This window comes from Bolinopsis microptera, chromosome 1 (genome assembly GCF_026151205.1).
Source record: "Bolinopsis microptera isolate Bmic1 chromosome 1, MBARI_Bmic_1.0, whole genome shotgun sequence".
Classification (NCBI taxonomy): Eukaryota; Metazoa; Ctenophora; class Tentaculata; order Lobata; family Bolinopsidae; genus Bolinopsis; species Bolinopsis microptera.
Window position 1 is genome coordinate 21,375,675 of NC_087072.1, and position 20,417 is coordinate 21,396,091.

General features: G+C 39.6%; 2 protein-coding genes across 4 annotated transcripts in view; both read right to left on the minus strand.

Moving 5' to 3' along the window:
• LOC134824460 (H/ACA ribonucleoprotein complex subunit 2-like protein) overlaps positions 1–18,151 on the minus strand; it is an 86,980-nt gene extending 68,829 nt beyond the window's left edge. The window contains exon 1 of the mRNA XM_063836368.1: positions 18,135–18,151. The gene's annotated coding sequence lies outside the window, so the exon portion shown is untranslated. The remainder of the gene's footprint in view (positions 1–18,134) is intronic.
• Positions 1–18,151, minus strand: part of LOC134824470 (small ribosomal subunit protein uS15-like) — a 55,352-nt gene extending 37,201 nt beyond the window's left edge. For all 3 annotated transcript variants that reach the window (XM_063836382.1, XM_063836390.1, XM_063836377.1), the window contains exon 1: positions 18,136–18,151. The gene's annotated coding sequence lies outside the window, so the exon portion shown is untranslated. The remainder of the gene's footprint in view (positions 1–18,135) is intronic.
• Positions 18,152–20,417: the final 2,266 nt, after the last annotated feature.

The following is a 20,417-nucleotide window of genomic DNA, read 5'->3' on the forward strand; positions in this document are numbered from 1 at the left end:
TCGGCATGGTCACTGAACCAAGGGGATTTTTAAAGACGATATGTTCAGAATGGCTCGATTCTTCCGAAATTTCGAAGATGATCAAAATGGTAGCGTATTCATAATTTTATATTTACTGTAACGGTAAAGTCAGACAGATTGAAGTATTCCCAGCCAGGAGAATAATTGGGGATGTGGCGCCCAATAAACTCAAACCAGCTAACTGATCTATATTATACCGGGCACCTAATGCGTGGAAAGGTAGTTTAAATTAACCACGTCTCGCAGCAACTCACGAGCACAACTCCACTACATAAAAGATATTGAGGAAGCGACGCCGAGGGAGGATAATTTAACAAAATTCGCTGAAATTAACTGATAAAGACGGCGAAGAATTGATTAATCTACAGATTGAGTCTGCCTCACGAGCCCAATAACCTCCAAACAAGCTAACTACTCACAGAGAAAGGTTATTGGCGAGGGTAAAGATTTATTGAAGGTGAGGTGATGGCGGGGTAAAGCAAACAGTTAGTTACCGTAACAAGCACTGTACTACACTCCACATTAACGGTGACATTTTAAATAAACAAAAGCAACTGCTGCTCCGCCGTTTAATTATCCCCGCGCGGACCGGTATGAGACGGGACTAGGAGTCACGTGATTACGTGACGTCGCAGTTGAGGACACGTGTGAGGAGCAGTCACGTGATTTCTCTTGTCACGAGAGTCAAGAAGCAGCTTCCAGTGAAGCTAGGTTAACGGGGCAAGGTTAGTATAACACAGCTGTTTACACAAATAATAACAACGTCATCGACTGATCAGGGATGTAAGACATGTCCCAAAACCAATAAACTGATCACAGTATTTCGAAGGTGAGCTGAGACTGTGTTAATGTGACACGAGTCCCCGAAATCAGGATGATGTTACGGGTTTACTGCGTTCGTAACCCATTGTTCAGGAATTTTAGACCCCGTTATTACTGGACGCTCTGCCCTTAGCACTAGATAAGTAGATAATTCTCAGGTTTGAAACAGGTTGAATGGCCTTCTAATTATGTCACCTTTAGTATCCTATTATCACAAAGAAAACTGATAAGCCAGGTTTGAAGTAAACAAATTAACCAATAAAAGTCTCTTAAATTAAATAAAGAAAATTTGTAATAATATGTCTTGATGTTACTAAAAGTTGGTCGTGCTGTCTAGACGTACTCCGGGAGCCAATAAACGGAGCCCTCCATTTCAAGTGCCGCCCAATAGGAACACGTGAAAATTACAGAAAAACCAATAAAAATCCGTCTACTAGATTCTGGTTGAGCAGCTCAAACCTTGACGGGGTAAGAATTACACTCCCCTACTTATCGCACTCTTTGAAACCTGAAATAGACTCTTTCAACAGAGCATTAACTAAATTACGGTCCGGTTTATTAATCAGGATTGCAGGGCACCGAGAGTCGGGGACCGAGCTCCGAGTCAAAAGATTTGACGGGAAGATCGCAGACTATCACGCGGCGAGACACATGTGCAGTTCAACGACTCAACCATTGCTTTTAATAATGGCTAGAGCGACGACTCCAGTGACCAGTTCCAACCGGGGCGGCTCCAACTCATTGCAATAAAACACGCTGTACGAAATATGTTGAACAATTGCAACTCCACATATCGGTAATACGAGGTATGAGGACGGGGAGACGACAGTTAGCTGGTATGAGAGCCAGCATTCCATCCTCCTGTGGTTAGCTAACCAGGTAGTAACCCTCCATAATCTCTATATAAATCCCGGGACTGTATTTAACGGAACAGGAGGTCGTCAACTGATAGCAGACAGTAGCAAAAAGTAACTGTAAGTATCATCTAACGGCAATCGGTTTAATTCTCTCCAAATATATTTTTGGAAAGTTAACTGTTACAGTTAAGTACCCTCAATTATATCAATTAAAAGTTTACGCATTCATTTAATGCTAGAGGCTACGAAACTAAGAAGACCCTGGGAGTGGAGCACTGACACGAACCTTCAATAATTCCTGGGACCTATATTAAGTTATTCCTAAAGATATGCTCATTAATCAGTGATATAGGTTTTATCCAAAGACAGGACATAGTTGCTGAACCTTATCATTTAAGTTGACAAGTCACAAGATCACACGATGTTAAGAAGTGCCAAATGCAATGATTAATGAAACCAAATGGAATGGTTAATCAATAACTTTTAGCACCTTTTTAGGAAAGATCGAGTAATTTGAAAGAAAATCAGATTAACTCATTTGCGATCGAAAATGGGGCTGAAAGAGCAATAGGAAGATATCAATAAATATTAACGATTATTGTTAACGGTATCACATTACTAGTATAGCGGGAGATACTAGTATCGATCAACTGTGGCGTTCTCGAACACTCTTTCCCTGTTTATCTACTGATAAAGAAAAAGTGAACACCTGTGAGAGATGTTTTGTGGATCATGTGCCCAGGAACTTTAAGTTGGGCCACGTTGGCGCGGTTTAATGCTCTCTTAACTTCAAATTACCATACAAATATTCAAGTGATTACTTTATTAGACCGGATGTGAACTGCTCTTAAAGGGTTTAAACCGGGAAAACTTAAGATTAATTCGATATCGCCAAGGCATTTGAATCAATTTGCATCCGCTATAGTGCATGGGAAATGGACCCTTTTATTTATGCCGGCCACTGAATATACTTCGATCATTCATATGAAATCATTTTACCCGGGTAAGAAACTGCTAGACATGTTGTTCCACAAAGGCAGTATCAACCTCAGGCTAAGGTACAAAAGTCAGACTGGGTGATAAAGTCATCTCCCGACTTTAGATAACTATCAGAAGATGATAGATGAGAAACAAATGATATCTCGAATAAGAGAACAGATATCTCGGGACAGAGGTGCCTATATAACCAGATATTCGGACGGGAGAGAGGTTTATCACGCGCTATCCAACAAAGGCAATCACTTGCTGGACACGTGACAGGATCGGCTCGTTACAGATTCTAGCATATCTAAATTAAACTTAATTTGATGATCAGCTACAACGTGAATCCAATAACGATATTGGAGCGAAGTGTCGAGATCTACTGAATACTACAAGCTATTGAACTGTAAATCATGTAATTTATTAAGTTTCTCAACGGCTCGATTATACTGCGAAGGTTGAAACACCTCAAGAACTGATCGGCCAATGAATGAGGTGATAGTGATCAATCAGATCATTGAGACGATCGTAAAATGTCACGTGGGCGTTGTGGCACTGGGAATGGATAACAGTGGGTAGCGCTGTATATAATATTGATTGCAGTACAATAGTACAGAGGAGACAGTTTGTGATAATCAATAGAAGGTCGAGAGGGAGGGAGAGAGAGAGTGAGATGTCAGATGACAGGTGAGGAACTGTTTCAGGAACAGTGCAGTGAAGACACGCGACACCGTCAGACACTCGCGAGAGCGCTGCATCCCTCTGGGCAAATAAATTGGTAAATAGATTAATTGCTGATATAAGACTTGCGCAGATGAAATTCAGATAGAACATGTGATTAATAAAGTAGTAGCTGATAGTGATATTAGAGATGAGACCCAGCTCTGATATGCACCTATCAGAAATATATTGAGCTTATCAAATGTGACAAATTGAAGCTGCTAACCAGCACGATCACCGTCGATAAGATTGATTTTAATTCTGAACCCCATATGCCGATACATTTAATGAGCGCTCGAGTCAAAGTTAATGCACACGCCAGTTCAAAAGTCACGTGACGGCTTAGAAGGCTGGTGATTGGACGCCGCCAGCTTGACTGGCACTACAGGAGGCTGTGACGGCGATCACAACCATTCGAATGGTGTTTAATGAACGTTAACAGATATGTTGACAGATTCGGATTAAGATTATGACAACTTCATTAACAGACGTCTGATGCCAGCTTCATATTTTAAGGTATTAATATGAAACATTTGATGTCGCAACAAGAATTGAGATAACTCGCGGAGTAAATATGTTTTCTGTAAACAATGTAAACGGACGTCAAAATAGAATTACTTGGGTTAAATTTGATTTACCCCGCTTCCCGAAAATTGAAGAGCGAACAATTATCTAATCAAGATAAGATTGAAAAAGGGGCTCTGGAAATTATCAGGTGACAAACAAACCGGAATAATCAGTGGAATCATGGGGGCAAATAAAATTTAGGGCAGTTAACCACAAAAGATAACATTTACGATGACGAGAATAAAGTTAAGTTTCAATTTAGGTTGACAGAAGATAAGGTGGTAAAACCGGCAAGGGTGACTCAACTAGTCCGATAAAATTAGATACAATCCACTCGATCTGGGATACAAGTCTCAATCTCCCAATTGGATCTCGGATCACATGGGAAGTGCAGGTGGTCAATTTCTAATTGCATGATTTGGGTTTAATGTTTCCAGAGTTTCCGTGACCACTAAAATACACCCTCTTTAATTCTTAAATTAGCTGATTAAAGCATTACGTAAACAAGACAAGTTACAAGTATGAAAGCAAATCATTACTCATTATTGGATATTTGAATATGGTGAACTATAAAGTGGACTGATAATTATTGGTCAGGATAATGAATCTCGGGGTCTGCAGATGTATCAAGTGCAGAATTAAACTGGAAGTAGCCCGTTTAAGTGTTGCTCACGAACAATGTTAGGAAAATTAGGAAATGATAAAAAACTGAGCGCAGATAAAACAAGTGATGATGACACTGATTTCACAATTCGCAAATTACTCACTCAAAACCCAGCTAGCCACAATGGCCGCTTATGCCGTTAACTCAGAAAACCACTAACAGTAATTCTGGAGGGATATTGAGAAGCAATTTAATCTAGTAATGCGAGATGGTAGTGGCCGATGATGGCACTTAATTAATTATCAAAAACAACTCTCGCTGGATATGAGCGGACAAATGGCTGCGGGCAAGCTGCGATCCAACACAAATATATAAGTCGATACTATGCGAGGACAGGAAAACAAGCAGTTGCTGTCACGTGATGAGTCCGTAACGCGTTACCGACTAGAGACCTACTCTGCACTGTGGGTTAGAACCATGGATTTAAGTAGCTAAAAAGAAGAGAGGAAGGAGAAGGGATGGAAGACAGAAGAAAGAAGGACCGGAGAAATGAGGTCACCAGTAGACGACAAGGGAAGAACAGTGACGCGTGGGGCTCGCGGTCATGTGACCAGGAGCACAAGCAATTACAACATTAAACAATATGTAGTAATACAAGCCACACAGAGAGAGAGAGAGAGAGAGAGAGAGAGAGAGAGAGAGAGAGAGAGAGAGAGAGAGAGAGAGAGAGAGAGAGAGCAAGTTAAGCTAGGTTTAAAATTACTATAGCCATGACTTGTTACCAATAATTCCTATTGTTCTGGACACAAAGCCTGCTAGGGCTCAGCAACTAGCCATGTTTTACCTTTCATTCAATGGGTCAAGCAGCTGGCACGTGTTCCTAGTTTATTACCAAACTTTCTACAGCTACCAATAATAATCATAATAATCAGGCCCCACTTACGAGACACTAGTTAAGCCGGCACCTTTTGATGAGTCAACATTTGTCACGTGACTAAATCTAAAAACATGTGGTGAGAGAAAGTGAGAGAGAGAGAGAGAGAGAGAGCTAAGATGGCAAGTACGTACGGTACGTACCTTTAAAAATAGCTGTACGGTACGTACTTTTAAACTTGGGCTGAAAGGTACAATGCTTGCAATTGCAAAAAGATGCACAAAAACCACGTTCACACGACAACTTTCATGGAAGCTGAATTCGCTCATCGCTGCACTTCAATTTATACCATTAGATTTAGAGCAGTTGTACAAGAATGTTCCAGAAGCAAGAAGGGTTGGACCATGTGACATTGGATTTGGCGCTTTGAATTATGTTGGTTGAAAAAGTTGGCAGATGTTGTTTACGCGATTTTTAGCGCATCCTCATTAATGTGTGAAACAAACTTTAGAGACTACGAATATCTTATCATATGAATATCTTATTATATGAATAAAAGAAGGCTGAGGCTGAAGCCTCAGCTTGCTGAAAAACTAGTGTTTATTTACTCCAATAAGCACATTAAAATGTGATACTGATTCTGTCACTGTTCATTTTTATCTCTCACTGTTAATTTACTATCTTAATAATTCATGTTCCTCTTCGACTACCACCTCAAATAAAATTATGATAATACTAAAGGAACATTGCAAGTACTCCACTAACTTTGAAAAAAGTTTCATTTTTCCCCAAAAAAGTCTGTACCCTATAGGGCCTGTACGGTACGTACCTTTAAAAGTAGCTGTACCGTACGTACTTGAAGCCCTGTACCGTACGTACTTGCCATCTTAGAGAGAGAGAGAGAGAGAGAGAGAGAGAGAGAGAGAGAGAGAGAGAGAGAGAGAGAGAGAGAGAGAGAGAGAGAGAGAGAGAGAGAGAGAGAGAGAGAGAGAGAGAGAGAGAGAGAGAGAGAGAGAGAGAGAGAGAGAGAGAGAGAGAGAGAGAGAGAGAGAGAGAGAGAGAGAGAGAGAGAGAGAGAGAGAGAGAGAGAGAGATAGAGATAGAGAGAGAGAGAGAGAGAGAGAGAGAGAGAGAGAGAGAGAGAGAGAGGGGAAGGTTTCAGGCTGTCCTATAGTCTGAAATATTATTACCGATGATTTAAAGATTCAGCTACTGTTGGACCGGTACCAAGCCACAATAATAATAAATACAAACAGGTTTCAGAATGTTACTAGACATGGGTAAGATTAGATAGGACATTAGTAAGTATTTACAGCGCCAATCTTAGGACCCAAATAATTTAATTAATATCAGCAGAATTAACCCGAGATTGCATAGCAGCTGCTATTTAGTATTTATACTTGTAGCACCGGTGTGGACTGGTTTCAAAGACTTTACTAGTATTACCGCAGAATTAGCGACTACATTAAAAGTTCGGTCATTAATTCAGCTACCACTTTCAGGTGATAACCACGTGATCAAAATAATCTACTATGCTTGCCGTTCTGCGAAATACGGAGAAGCTAGGATAACATTGCGGGAAATGTTTAGAAGCTGAGTGTATAGGAAAATTAGACAGATGAAATACAATTTTCTAATCAAAACCAAAAGTTGAGAGATAAGATATTAAAACACATTTATTTAATGTTAATGTGAACCATGGGTATTCCATACAAGAAATTAATCAAATCCAATGCTCCCTACTTCAAATAAATTTCAGCCTCGCACAAACCAAGCCTAACAGACAGTCCTTACCACTGGCACTATATCAGTTTAAATCTATCTGAGATTATTTCATAATAGATCTTAACCAAGATAATGATCGCAGTTTGGTGAACCGTGTCACAAAAATGTTCTGGCGAGAGCAAATGGAATCATCTAAACTGTGACTAGGTCTACTGTTTACAATTATAATCATACTGTAAATGCCTAAACGAATTTGGGTAACAGATGAGTCATCACCGGGTCTCTCTGCACCATTCAAATGAAATAAGTTAACGATTTGACTCAAGGTAGGGAAGAGGAGGCTCCCATTGAAAACCAGCACCGATAATTTCCCATTTAAATTCTGCTTCGTCGACAGGTAAAATAGGCACCTTGACCCGTTGAAATCTATTGTTTTAACCCCCGATCAAAATTACACGGCCATGAATTATTTACCGGTTTAGTTTAATGACCAAGGACCACAACCGATAGCCCATGAATTATGGAGCCGTCAATCATGTGCTTTGTGATTGATGGCGCTGGTTAACCATTTCAAATTAATCTGCTGGCCTTTGTCTCTATTGTGGAGGGGTGAGCAACCATCAATCAGAGAGCCCTACCCGCCTGCTGTTCAATACGTAGTCAGGAGAAGCGCTCATTAGAAATCTGTGCGGCGTGTGCTGATAATTAACAAGTCTCATTGTGGGTCCTACAGGTAGTCGGTATACAGATTGATGGGGTGTTACCTTTTGTTTCAGCCTCTCTCACAATGACCCAAAACCATCCTCATCAAAGGGCACGCTAAGAATAGGCCCTCCGCCAAACACAGGTATGGAGAATCTGGGAAGTAGGATCATTGTCGGAATACGGGCTCATTATATCGGCTTGTTATCAAATGAATCGAGCCTTTCCATAATTCGTATCTACTTAACGTTTGTAATGTATTGGGGCTTGTCTCAGTAGGTGACAGTCAGCCTGCAAGGGGTCAAGTAGCTAATCTATGTGATAATTAGGGGACTGATGAAAGTTTTGAGCATCTAAAACCGAGGAATTTGAGAAGGGCATGAGACCAGGAACTAGCCGGTGTCGGCGCGGAGGCCATTGTATAAGATGTTCCAGACAGCACCTCATCAATGATGCATCAATGCCGTTTAATGAGAAATCAAAATTCTTTTGAAATTATAATCGAAATTTCTCATCAACTTGTAATTTGCATATCATTGGTTGATGATAAGTATCACTTGAACCAGTGCCAATAATACGAAAGTAAGCCTGAGCTAGGATTAATGAGTATGGAGTATGGAGTATGGAGTATGGAGTATGGAGTATGGAGTATGGAGTATGGATTATGGAGTATGGAGTATGGAGTATGGAGTATGGATTATGGAGTATGGAGTATGGAGTATGGAGTATGGAGTATGGATTATGGAGTATGGAGTATGGAGTATGGAGTATGGAGTATGGATTATGGAGTATGGAGTATGGAGTGTGGAGTGTGGAGTGTGGAGTGTGGAGTGTGGAGTGTGGAGTATGGAGTATGGAGTATGGAGTATGGAGTATGGAGTATGGAGTATGGAGTATGGATTATGGAGTATGGAGTATGGAGTATGGAGTATGGATTATGGAGTATGGAGTATGGAGTATGGAGTATGGATTATGGAGTATGGAGTATGGAGTATGGATTATGGAGTATGGAGTATGGAGTATGGATTATGGAGTATGGAGTATGGAGTATGGATTATGGAGTATGGAGTATGGAGTATGGAGTATGGATTATGGAGTATGGAGTATGGAGTATGGATTATGGAGTATGGAGTATGGATTATGGAGTATGGAGTATGGAGTATGGAGTATGGAGTATGGAGTATGGAGTATGGATTATGGAGTATGGAGTATGGAGTATGGATTATGGAGTATGGAGTATGGATTATGGATTATGGAGTATGGAGTATGGATTATGGAGTATGGAGTATGGATTATGGAGTATGGAGTATGGATTATGGAGTATGGAGTATGGAGTATGGATTATGGAGTATGGAGTATGGAGTATGGATTATGGAGTATGGAGTATGGATTATGGAGTATGGAGTATGGAGTATGGATTATGGAGTATGGAGTATGGAGTATGGATTATGGAGTATGGAGTATGGAGTATGGATTATGGAGTATGGAGTATGGAGTATGGAGTATGGAGTATGGAGTATGGATTATGGAGTATGGAGTATGGATTATGGAGTATGGAGTATGGATTATGGAGTATGGATTATGGAGTATGGAGTATGGAGTATGGATTATGGAGTATGGAGTATGGAGTATGGAGTATGGAGTATGGATTATGGAGTATGGAGTATGGAGTATGGAGTATGGATTATGGAGTATGGAGTATGGAGTATGGATTATGGAGTATGGAGTATGGATTATGGAGTATGGAGTATGGATTATGGAGTATGGATTATGGAGTATGGAGTATGGAGTATGGAGTATGGATTATGGAGTATGGATTATGGAGTATGGAGTATGGAGTATGGATTATGGAGTATGGAGTATGGAGTATGGATTATGGAGTATGGAGTATGGAGTATGGAGTATGGAGTATGGATTATGGAGTATGGAGTATGGAGTATGGAGTATGGAGTATGGATTATGGAGTATGGAGTATGGAGTATGGAGTATGGAGTATGGAGTATGGAGTATGGATTATGGAGTATGGAGTATGGATTATGGAGTATGGAGTATGGAGTATGGAGTATGGATTATGGAGTATGGAGTATGGAGTATGGATTATGGAGTATGGAGTATGGAGTATGGAGTATGGATTATGGAGTATGGAGTATGGAGTATGGAGTATGGATTATGGATTATGGAGTATGGAGTATGGAGTATGGATTATGGAGTATGGAGTATGGAGTATGGAGTATGGAGTATGGAGTATGGAGTATGGAGTATGGAGTATGGAGTATGGAGTATGGAGTTTTGCCGAACAACCAACTGGACGAATGGTTCAGTGTTGAGGAACGCACCAAAATTATGAACTTTATAGAGCTCAAAGTCTAGAACCGAACACCAAACAAAAACCTTGTAAAAATGCAGACTGAATTAAACGGATTGATTTTCAAGATTATACAGTCTAATTCGCTATAAGGGGTCGGTTCGTAATGCCAAAAAACTGCGAACAATGCGATTTGACAAATCTAAAAAACACAGAAACTAATATGAAGGTTTGCCCTATGAGGCGTTCAAAACAGGAGGGAAGATATCCGGAAGCTTGCTCACTTAACAGTAATGTAATTATTGGTTACCCTAATTGAAAAATTCATCCCGCCCGCGGCTGATGAGGTTTTTGTCAGTGTGATCTTGCATGCAGTGCTCTAGTGTTCTAAGGGTGTGTCGTACACCAGATACTTGGGTCATGTGTACCCTTAATCAGGCCTGTTTAATCAACAATTAAAATAATGTACCATCACCAGCAATCTCAATTATCCATAATTAGGTAGGGCCAGGGGGCACGAAATTAGCGAGTACCCGCGAATTGTACTTGTAGTGACCAACGTGGCCAGCACCCACAAATTACGTGATTTTATCGAGAAGAGCGCCCGAGAATCAGTTAATCTAAGAGACAATGCGAAAACAACTATCTTGAAATCGGATATATCAGAAAAATGAATTATAAGGGGCATGCTCAAAGCGATGGTAATTTTGTCAGAAGGTTAATCATGTCGAAATTAGCATTAGAACGCCAAAACCTGAAATAGGCAAATCATCCTTTGTTAAAGGTCTGTATTGGCAGAAACATCAGATGATACCAGCAAAATTGTAATTATTTGCGACAATGAAGCTCGTGGAGCGGAGCAACTAAATATTAGTAATCTACTGGCTTTGAAATTATGTAGCTGATCTCACGAGGAGAGCAGGGCTCCTTTGTGGGGGACCGGGAGACTGGCCAGCTAAAATACAGCGATAACCAAGTGTAGGGTTTGTTTCGGTTACAAGCACTCGTTCCGCAAAACGTTAAATTTACAGCAGACAGCAGACATATGGTTTAGTGTTTGAACCTTAATAAAATACATAACTTAATAGCAGCATATCCCAAGGAATTAAAGCAGCGGCCGGGCTCTGATAGGTTGGTTTATGTCACGTGATCTGATTCAAATCCTCCCATGGGTCAGAGGTTCGTGGGAGGTTGGAACAATGTACAGTTAGCAGATTAACTTGCCTTATGAATGCTAGTTACTCTATTAAATGCCATTACAATGTGTCATAAAACGCTTGCTGCACACAGCAGAGCGAAGGGCTGTAACTATAACGGATACACGCGACGTTGAATTGAAAACTAACCGGGATTACTGGAGAGAGCTGTGAAAGATAAACTATGACTTGTGCCTATCTCCGACTACCTCCATTAACTATAGTGGAGTCCTCTGGAGTTACATTTAATATAGCTGGAGACCTCTGGAGAGTTACTTAATCCGCGTCAAATGCAAGCTGGGCGTTCTAAACAGAAGCGAAATGAGTGTTCTAATGATCTTATAGTAGGTGACAAAGAGCTAGACAGGTATTCAGGGTATTTGGGGTCCGTGGCTATGAAAGGGTGAGTAGCAAGGCCAGAGAACAAAAATGGTCAGACTACGGACTTGCAATCAGCTGAAAGGAACCACAAACAGGTAGCCATCATGTTATTGCAGACGCGCGAATAATCTGCAAAACCACAGATTGCACGTGCCAAGATGATGGCATAATGGAGAGAAAATCAATCGAGTAGGCGGTAGCAAGCTGTGCCAATTATCAAGTATTAGCCGGCTAGATTGTGTCAAACCCCTCGATCATGAACGGAAAAACAAAGAGGTCGGGCTATATAATTGTATCGAAATGCAGAAATAATTGTCGGTCCCGTGCGGGCAATTAACGAGTGCGTGAAAATCCTGCAGGATGGCAGAAACAGGACAAGCCAGCAGGGAAGCTGCCAGGTGCACTTCAACATTACCCTGATTTATTGTGTCAGCAAATATTATACCTCCTCCCACGTGACATACCTTTATTCTGATGCAGTGCTCCCACGTGCGGCTAACCGTTTAAAAAGTGTCCACATGTACGCATCTTTCCTTGCTCTTGAATCTAGCAATCCGCCGAAAAATCTCACGTTAATGGTGCCCTGGGGCCCGTTTGCCCCGCCACTACCTTAACCTACATAACCAGACCAACAACACCAAATCCTAAATATTTTACGATAATTGATCGGAAGAAAGCTGCAAAAATTCACCGATAAATCCTCTATTGATTACTAGTCAAAGAAGATATAAAATCAAATGCAGGATACAATGTAAGTAGCACAGTCTCTACCATCAATCAGCAATCAGGGAGGATCTCTGTCAAGCCAATTTAAACACAGGAATCCAGGGTGATGTAAACTGCGGCTCAATAGTTCCGAGACTTTTTTCATGAGGTATTCCTGGGTACCAATCGATATGGAACATACAGCGTATAATCAGAAGAGGGATCAACGCTCAGTGAACTATGGGACAGCAAATGAGTAATCATCTAGAACGCGAACTAACCGTGCAGGACTACAAGTGTTCTCATTCACACAGTCCACATAAGTACTAGTTCCCTGGCCTTCGTTCCCAAATTAGCTAATAGCTATTTTATTTGATTGATACAAGTGCCAGTAAAATGGACTTTCGGGTTTAACACAACAAACCCTGGGAAGGGACTCTCAAACAAATACAACGTCCAAGAAACAGATTAAAGTAGAGGGTGTTAAACTGAGCGTAGTTAATTACCGCGCTGACAAAATCAATTTACCCTCCGTGAGAACACCCTTACTGACACTCAATCTAACTGCCTTATCAAACAAACACGATTTTATTCGTTCTCAACGAATAATATTTAACGTAAATTGGTGGCAGGAATTTAAAAGATAAACGAACAAACACACGTCCGAGATGTAGTGGTAATGTCTAATCAGTGAGTAGGGCTGGGGACTGGTCACTGGGAATCAGGGACATATCTACAGATGGTTCCAGAAGTACAGAGAAACTTATCACCCGCACCACAACATATGCCCACTCATGACGTACCTACCCGCAATTATAATCGAATTGAAAAGGGAATTAAACAGGAGAAGATCCTATTTCACGGCCTTATCAGTCGAAGCACAAAGCACTGCCTCCGCTAGTGAATTCTTATCGGCATTAATCCTCATTAACCCGAGATAAGAAGTAATTGGAGCTGCAGTGAGCGGTTGGGGGGTGGTCGCGTGAGACGCCCCCATGCTCTGTAATCTTAATTCGGTCCCTTTCCCTACTGTTGGTACTTGTTCCTACTCATGCCGCTTGTTGGTAGTACCCGCCGATAATATGATACAAATTCGAATTTCCATGTAGTTCCGGTCAGTGTGATGCTCCACGCAAATTTTTCCGCACATATGTGGGTAGGATTAAAGTTCAGCTGTATGGATTCCGCCATGCTCCGCGAGGCTCGGCCAATGAAGCTCTAATTCCCTTTAGATTATATACAATAGGTTTCCAAACTTTGCATTGAAATCGTTCGCGAAGTGTAAATTGTATGATGATATTTTAAACCTAGCAATTAGCATTAGAAACGTGAAAATTGGAATTAATCTTGTTGGAGAATCGGCGAGGTTCATAAAATCATGGACCGTAATGAAAATGATTTCCAAATGTCTAAATGGTTCAGCTTCGCGATTTACAGTTATAAAATAACATTTAGAATAAAAATCGATTATCAGAGATCGCATTATTTGAAATTTTGCATGCTCATCATTAACCCAAAGAGTCGATTTAATTTGAAGTAAGATTGAAATGGTCCATTTGTTGTGATAGATAATTACAATGACAGTAAAAGTGGCTACTCAAACGTGATACGCAAGTTAATACGCAGAAATGAAAATAAAGATGGTTAAAAGCTATTTATTTGATAGAGTACTGAGGACCTGGTCATTAGATAACGAGATACATAATACCAGCTGTGGTTTGATACAAAAAAAGAGATAACCGAGTAGCCGAAGACCGAGATCAGATACTCAGGTCTTTTAGTGGGGCAGTGAAATGAAGCCGTCGCGACGAAGCACCCAACATCGGGAAAGATCCAGAGGTCGTAGTCACGTGGTCAGAACAAGACCTCTGGTTGGGTGAATTATGTCACGTGATCTATGACATAGCACTTGATTGGTTGGATATGCCAGGTGCCTGGATCGGCTAAACGACCCGTCTGACTGTCTCCAGTTTTAAACAAAACGGAGATAAAATAATAATTGGACTGATTGATGACATTGAAAACGCGATACGGATCATGCATCTTAGTGTTGTAGATCGGACAATAGTTAATCAGAGTATGACGACGTGGAAATAGTCCGGTACTAAATCTAATGCTTGTTGGGGGCCTTGTTACGGGCCCCTGACTGGAGCCCCTAACAAGATAGCCTCACAATATATCTACCTAACTAGAGCTGCTCAAATCTATACTAATCTCTACTAATAATAATTAGGCGGGATTATAATATATAAGACTTATTGTCATAAATATGTTAATGGCACCTAAAAACTGCGGCATATCGCTATTAAGAGACGCGGTACAAGCTGGGCCACAGCTTTACTATAATAAACGTCGTAATCTCCATTAGATTGATTTGGTATCAAGAGGCGAACTTTAGGTCACGTGACGAGCAATACCCTACAACATTTATCATCACTGCTTGTTATAGCGGGCTATAGCGAGCTTTATATTAACTAAACACGATAATAATCAATAGCATACAACTATTGTTATTGTATGAAATTAAACATTATACCAGACTAAGAGCAGGTGATCAGCTCCTGTTATAGCTGATTGCCATTCAATATCAGAGCTGTGGTAAAGTAACCTGGTAGTAAATACCTGATATCTGCGACGTGCAAAGTAACCTGGTATTGGATACCTGATACCTGCGACGTGCAAAGTAACCTGGTATTGGATACCTGATATCTGCGACGTGCAAAGTAGACTGGTAGTAAATACCTGATATCTGCGCAGTGCAAAGTAACCTGGTATTGGATACCTGATATCTGCGACGTGCAAAGTAACCTGGTAGTAGATACCTGATATCTACGACGTGCAAAGTAACCTGGTAGTAAATACCTGATATCTGCGACGTGTAAAGTAACCTGGTATTGGATACCTGATATCTACGACGAGTAAAGTAACCTGGTAGTAGATACCTGATATCTGTAGTAGATACCTGATATCTACAACGTGTAAAGTAACCTGGTGCGAAATACTTGATATCTGCGACTAAGATGGCAAGTACGTACGGTACAGGGCTTTAAGTACGTACGGTACAGCTACTTTTAAAGGTACGTACCGTACAGGCCCTATAGGGTACAGACTTTTTTGGGAAAAAAATGAAACTTTTTTCAAAGTTAGTGGAGTACTTGCAATGTTCCTTTTGTAATCTCATAATTTTATTTGAGGTAGTAGTCGAAGAGGAACATGAATTATTAAGATAGTAAATTAACAGTGAGAGATAAAAATGAACAGTGACAGATAAAATCAGTATCACATTTTAATGTGCTTATTGGAGTAAATAAACACTAGTTTTTCAGCAAGCTGAGGCTTCAGCCTCAGACTTCTTTTATTCATATAATAAGATATTCATATAATAAGATATTCGTACTCTCTAAAGTTTGTTTCACACATTAATGAGGATGCGCTAAAAATCGCGTAAACAACATCTGCCAACTTTTTCAACCAACATAATTCAAAGCGCCAAATCCAATGTCACATGGTCCAACCCTTCTTGCTTCTGGAACATTCTTGTACAACTGCTCTAAATCTAATGGTATAAATTGAAATGCAGCGATGAGCGAATTCAGCTTCCATGAAAGTTGTCGTGTGAACGTGGTTTTTGTGCATCTTTTTGCAATCATGCAAGCATTGTACCTTTCAGCCCAAGTTTAAAAGTACGTACCGTACAGCTATTTTTAAAGGTACGTACCGTACGTACTTGCCATCTTAGATCTGCGACTTGTAAAGTAACGTGGGTGACCGGTGTGAACTAACTTGGTACGAAATACCTGATATCTGTGACGTGTGCACGTGTGCACGTGTGCACGTGTGAAATAACCTGATACTAGATACCCCATATCTGCGACATATGCACGTGGGAGGTGACTAAGCTGGACAGATCATGGTCGGATCTACAGAACCGGAAGGGGGAGCCGAGAGATCAAAAAGATTATCCAAATATTATTGGAAAAGACAAAAGAGTAAAAGTTAGGTAATACTAGGGAGCATTAGTTGATATGTTTTGTGAAGGAGGGAAATGAGTTACGATACAATCACCTGGACACTACTTATCTAGTCACGTGGTCAATATGCTACCAGAATAACCAGTTTATCTCTTAACATTTTAAATCGATATATGAGCTCAGTGGTTGACAATTTTTGGGGGAAAATTAGCACTCAAAAGTGTATGCAATATTTTAGCTCAAATGAAGCAGGTTGTTGAGTCGTGATTAATGCAGGTGGTTACAGTGTTACAGTTACACGGTTATAGTGTTACACGGCTACAGCTCTAAAATCCCAAAATTAATTCTTTACTCAAAGTACATGTGTAATGAAGTTATTTCACGATATTTCTTGCTTCCCCGACCATCAGATGGTTTGGAAAGTGGAGATTTGACTTAAGGCCCACTTTATGAGGTCTAATTTGGGTACTGATTAAAAAAGCTTGGAATACAACATTTCGATCATCTGTATCATTAAGGTATCATTTTTTGAAAAAGAATATCACTAAAACTTTGCATTGAAGCGAATTATGGCCTTATCTGAAAAGGTGCTATAGGCTAATATTGTTGCTAGGTACAGGATCAATATATGAGTAATGTTTGTAATATGGACTACTATGGGTGAACGTGTAAAATGGCCGCTTAGTTTCGGAGCAACATGACTGAGCTGACCAATGCTAGATAACGATATCTTTCAGCACTTCATATCAAGCCTTAGTCAACCAATTATCGCAAAAGTGTGAACTCTAAGTCTGGAGTCAATTTTCTCAGAGAGATATTTATTCAAAAGTGAATTAAAAAGGAATTCCGCCTGATAAACTGCAGTACGTGGCGCAACGCAAAGATTTGATAACAAAATAATGAGTAGAATATTGATTAAATAATGAATATATTGTGCGACACCACGTGCTACGATCAGAATTAACATTAAGTGAGTTGTACTGCCTATCCAATCTATAATATTAAGTAAAGCAACGATAATCTAAAATGATACTGAAAATATTATAGATTAATCACTATCAACTTTGCAATCCGCATAATCAAAGATAATGGTATTTTAACTGCTTGATTCAAATCGTTGTTCGTTACACCTTAAACTTTTAATTCGATTTAAATGCGGCGAGGAAATGAAATAAATGAAGATTGTGTAAGTTTTACAAATGTTTAAGTTAAGTAGTATTTTAATGCCATATTCTAAATTGTTGAGTGTTCAATTTAAATTTGTCTAAGGGAAGAAGCCTTGATGACAGGTCATGAATTACGAACCACAAATTTACCATAAGTAACTTTTCAAAAATAACGATCTTATTGTTTGTTTGTTTATAGAACCCGTCCCCAATCTCGTATTGGAAAATGACTAAACTCGATTCTGATTGTGAATACGGGTGGTACCTGCAAGTGTATTCATTAAGCATTTAGAGTTCTGTAAAACTGCAGTTACAATAATTGATTAATTCCCTAGTTTCTTTAGTCAGCTTTAAAGTCGGAAAATCAAGCATGTTACATCGATACCAAACCGATTATTGAGCGATGATAGCTAAGTAGTTGATTCCTGGGTTGCAGAGTCCTCCTGATTCCTCAGTCTATGAATGTGGTTTTTGTTCTTGTTCAGTTCTGTCCATATTTCCTCGTATTATGTTCAAAGTTTTGTAGTGTCATGTTGTCCTCAAATTATTTGTTACGACTTACGCGACTTATGTTGGTTCAGAAAGGCAAACATGAGGTGGCCCCACGTGTTTTAATCAGGTGATCAGGCACGTGAGTTATATGTAATGAGTATCAAATATATTACTACCGAAGTACAGGACCATTTAATTCACAAGTCCTTCAAGTCTCTGTTATGCTACTAAATATTGATGAAGTCACCCAGTAAAATGTCAGCCGAATAATAGTTCATTGCCACTTCCTAAAAAAGACAATGTACTTGAGCTAAAATAAATTATCTGCACTGGTTAGCGCAGAGTGATGAGATTAAGCCACCATGTTCTCCTGATTGACTATCTGCAAAAGGGGTTCACGTGCCGAAAAGGGGTGTGATCACGTGTCCACGCATTTGTTTCGGGCAGTTTAAAATATGTTCGTTTGGCGATATTGACAAGCATTTATTCGTCCGTTTAAAAACTGTAAGATCGTTTATCTGGAAGGAATATTATACAATCGTTTTTGTCTGGTTGTCCAGTCCAGTCCTGTCAATCTACCTAGACCATATAAACACTCGTCGATCAGTTGCAGTAATACAGGTAATGAAGGTCAGTTCTGCGAATTTCAGCACCATTTTAAGATGAAACAACATTTAGCAGTAAGATAAATTGTGCATTAGATGATTTGGTCCGGTTCGTCAGAAACCTTCAATTGCCGTTTTATGATTTATTGACAAATATTTGATGTAAGAAGCTGCTAAACATAAAGAGTTCATTTATATCGATCATGTTGGTAAGTAAAAGTTTTAATGATAGGTTGACTGCTTTGGCCGTTTTAACCGGTTCGATACTCCCTATATCATTGTTTATATTTGAAGTAAAAACATAAAACATAATAGGTGCAGTGTGCACTGACCAGATAAGAGATAATTGATGCATCACATCAATAAGCAATACTGAAATACACATTATGATTAAAATTAAGTAGGTTCAAGAAACGTGGGTAACTCTAATACTCTATTTAAGCCATCACGTCATACAAACTGACAAATGAACCAAAGCACAGCATAAAGCGGGTCCTGACAATTATTAACGGATTTAAATTGATCAGGGTTATAACAATTAATAAAAATAGGATATTTATAGAGAAGAATGCAACTGAGAAGTGACAGCCAATGCCCTTTTTATCCATAGAGTTGTGTAAACCAAAATGTTCAGGATGAAGACAAAATAGTATAAGCTCTTTAATCGATGCCAAAGTTTGATAAAAACAGAGGCAACAGAAGTGCGGTGGGCAACAGAAGTGCGGTGGGCAACAGAAGTGCGGTGGGCATTGAATCGCACTATTGACCCTATCAGATTTGTGTACTTCAACTTGGTATCGCTGTGTACAATGAGATAAGATCGACATGCGCGTTTAAAAAACATAGGATAGTAGAATAACTTTTAAAAATTAGTAAAAATACAATAATCTTGTCCCTAAAAAAATTGGCTATTACTAATCCGCTCGCCTTAAACTTATCACGTAACTTTGGTTTTCATGGTTTTGCAGCCAAACAAAACGGTTTTTTATCACTGGATCGTTTTTACTAGACAGTAGTTTGCAGTCTGCACAAAACTTACTCGGAGCCAAAACGTAAATAAATTAAGAGCAATACTAGGGAGTGGGGGTTTGGCTCTTCGGTTTCCCGAACTCTTTTAAAAAAAATGTTTTTCTCGAAACAACTTTTCTCCACGTTTCATGCTATACCCTGTCCATTATTAGCCGAAAATATTTTTTCGGTTTTCCGAAGTCCGCATAATAATCTTATTACAATTACAACAACAATAATAGGTTATCAGTAACCTAATCACTATTAGTTGATCATTCGCATTTTCAAGCGCTATTGTTTGATTATTACTCATGATTACGTAACTATTTAACCAATAACCAATAACTGTTGACCATATTCTTACAACTTTTCATAAAATGATACACTTTGTTTCATACAGTTTCAAACGAATCTTTGTAACTGTACATACCTATCTCATAGGGTCAATTTAATTAAAATCTTAGCCTCCAGATGAAAATGTACTGGAATTTTACCCTCAGCGCAATATCACTGCTTTTCAGCACTTAACCAAAAGCAGCTTTTGGTTAAGTGTCTCACCACAAAACCTCCACTCACCACACTTCAACAACACACTTACAAGCAGTTCTATACTCGCTGTCTAACGTTAGAGACGGTCGCTTAAATGACGCTCCTACATTGAAGGTTGTTTAGTCTAAATACAATTTATTTAAAAGTGTGTTGTCCTCCACGTGTC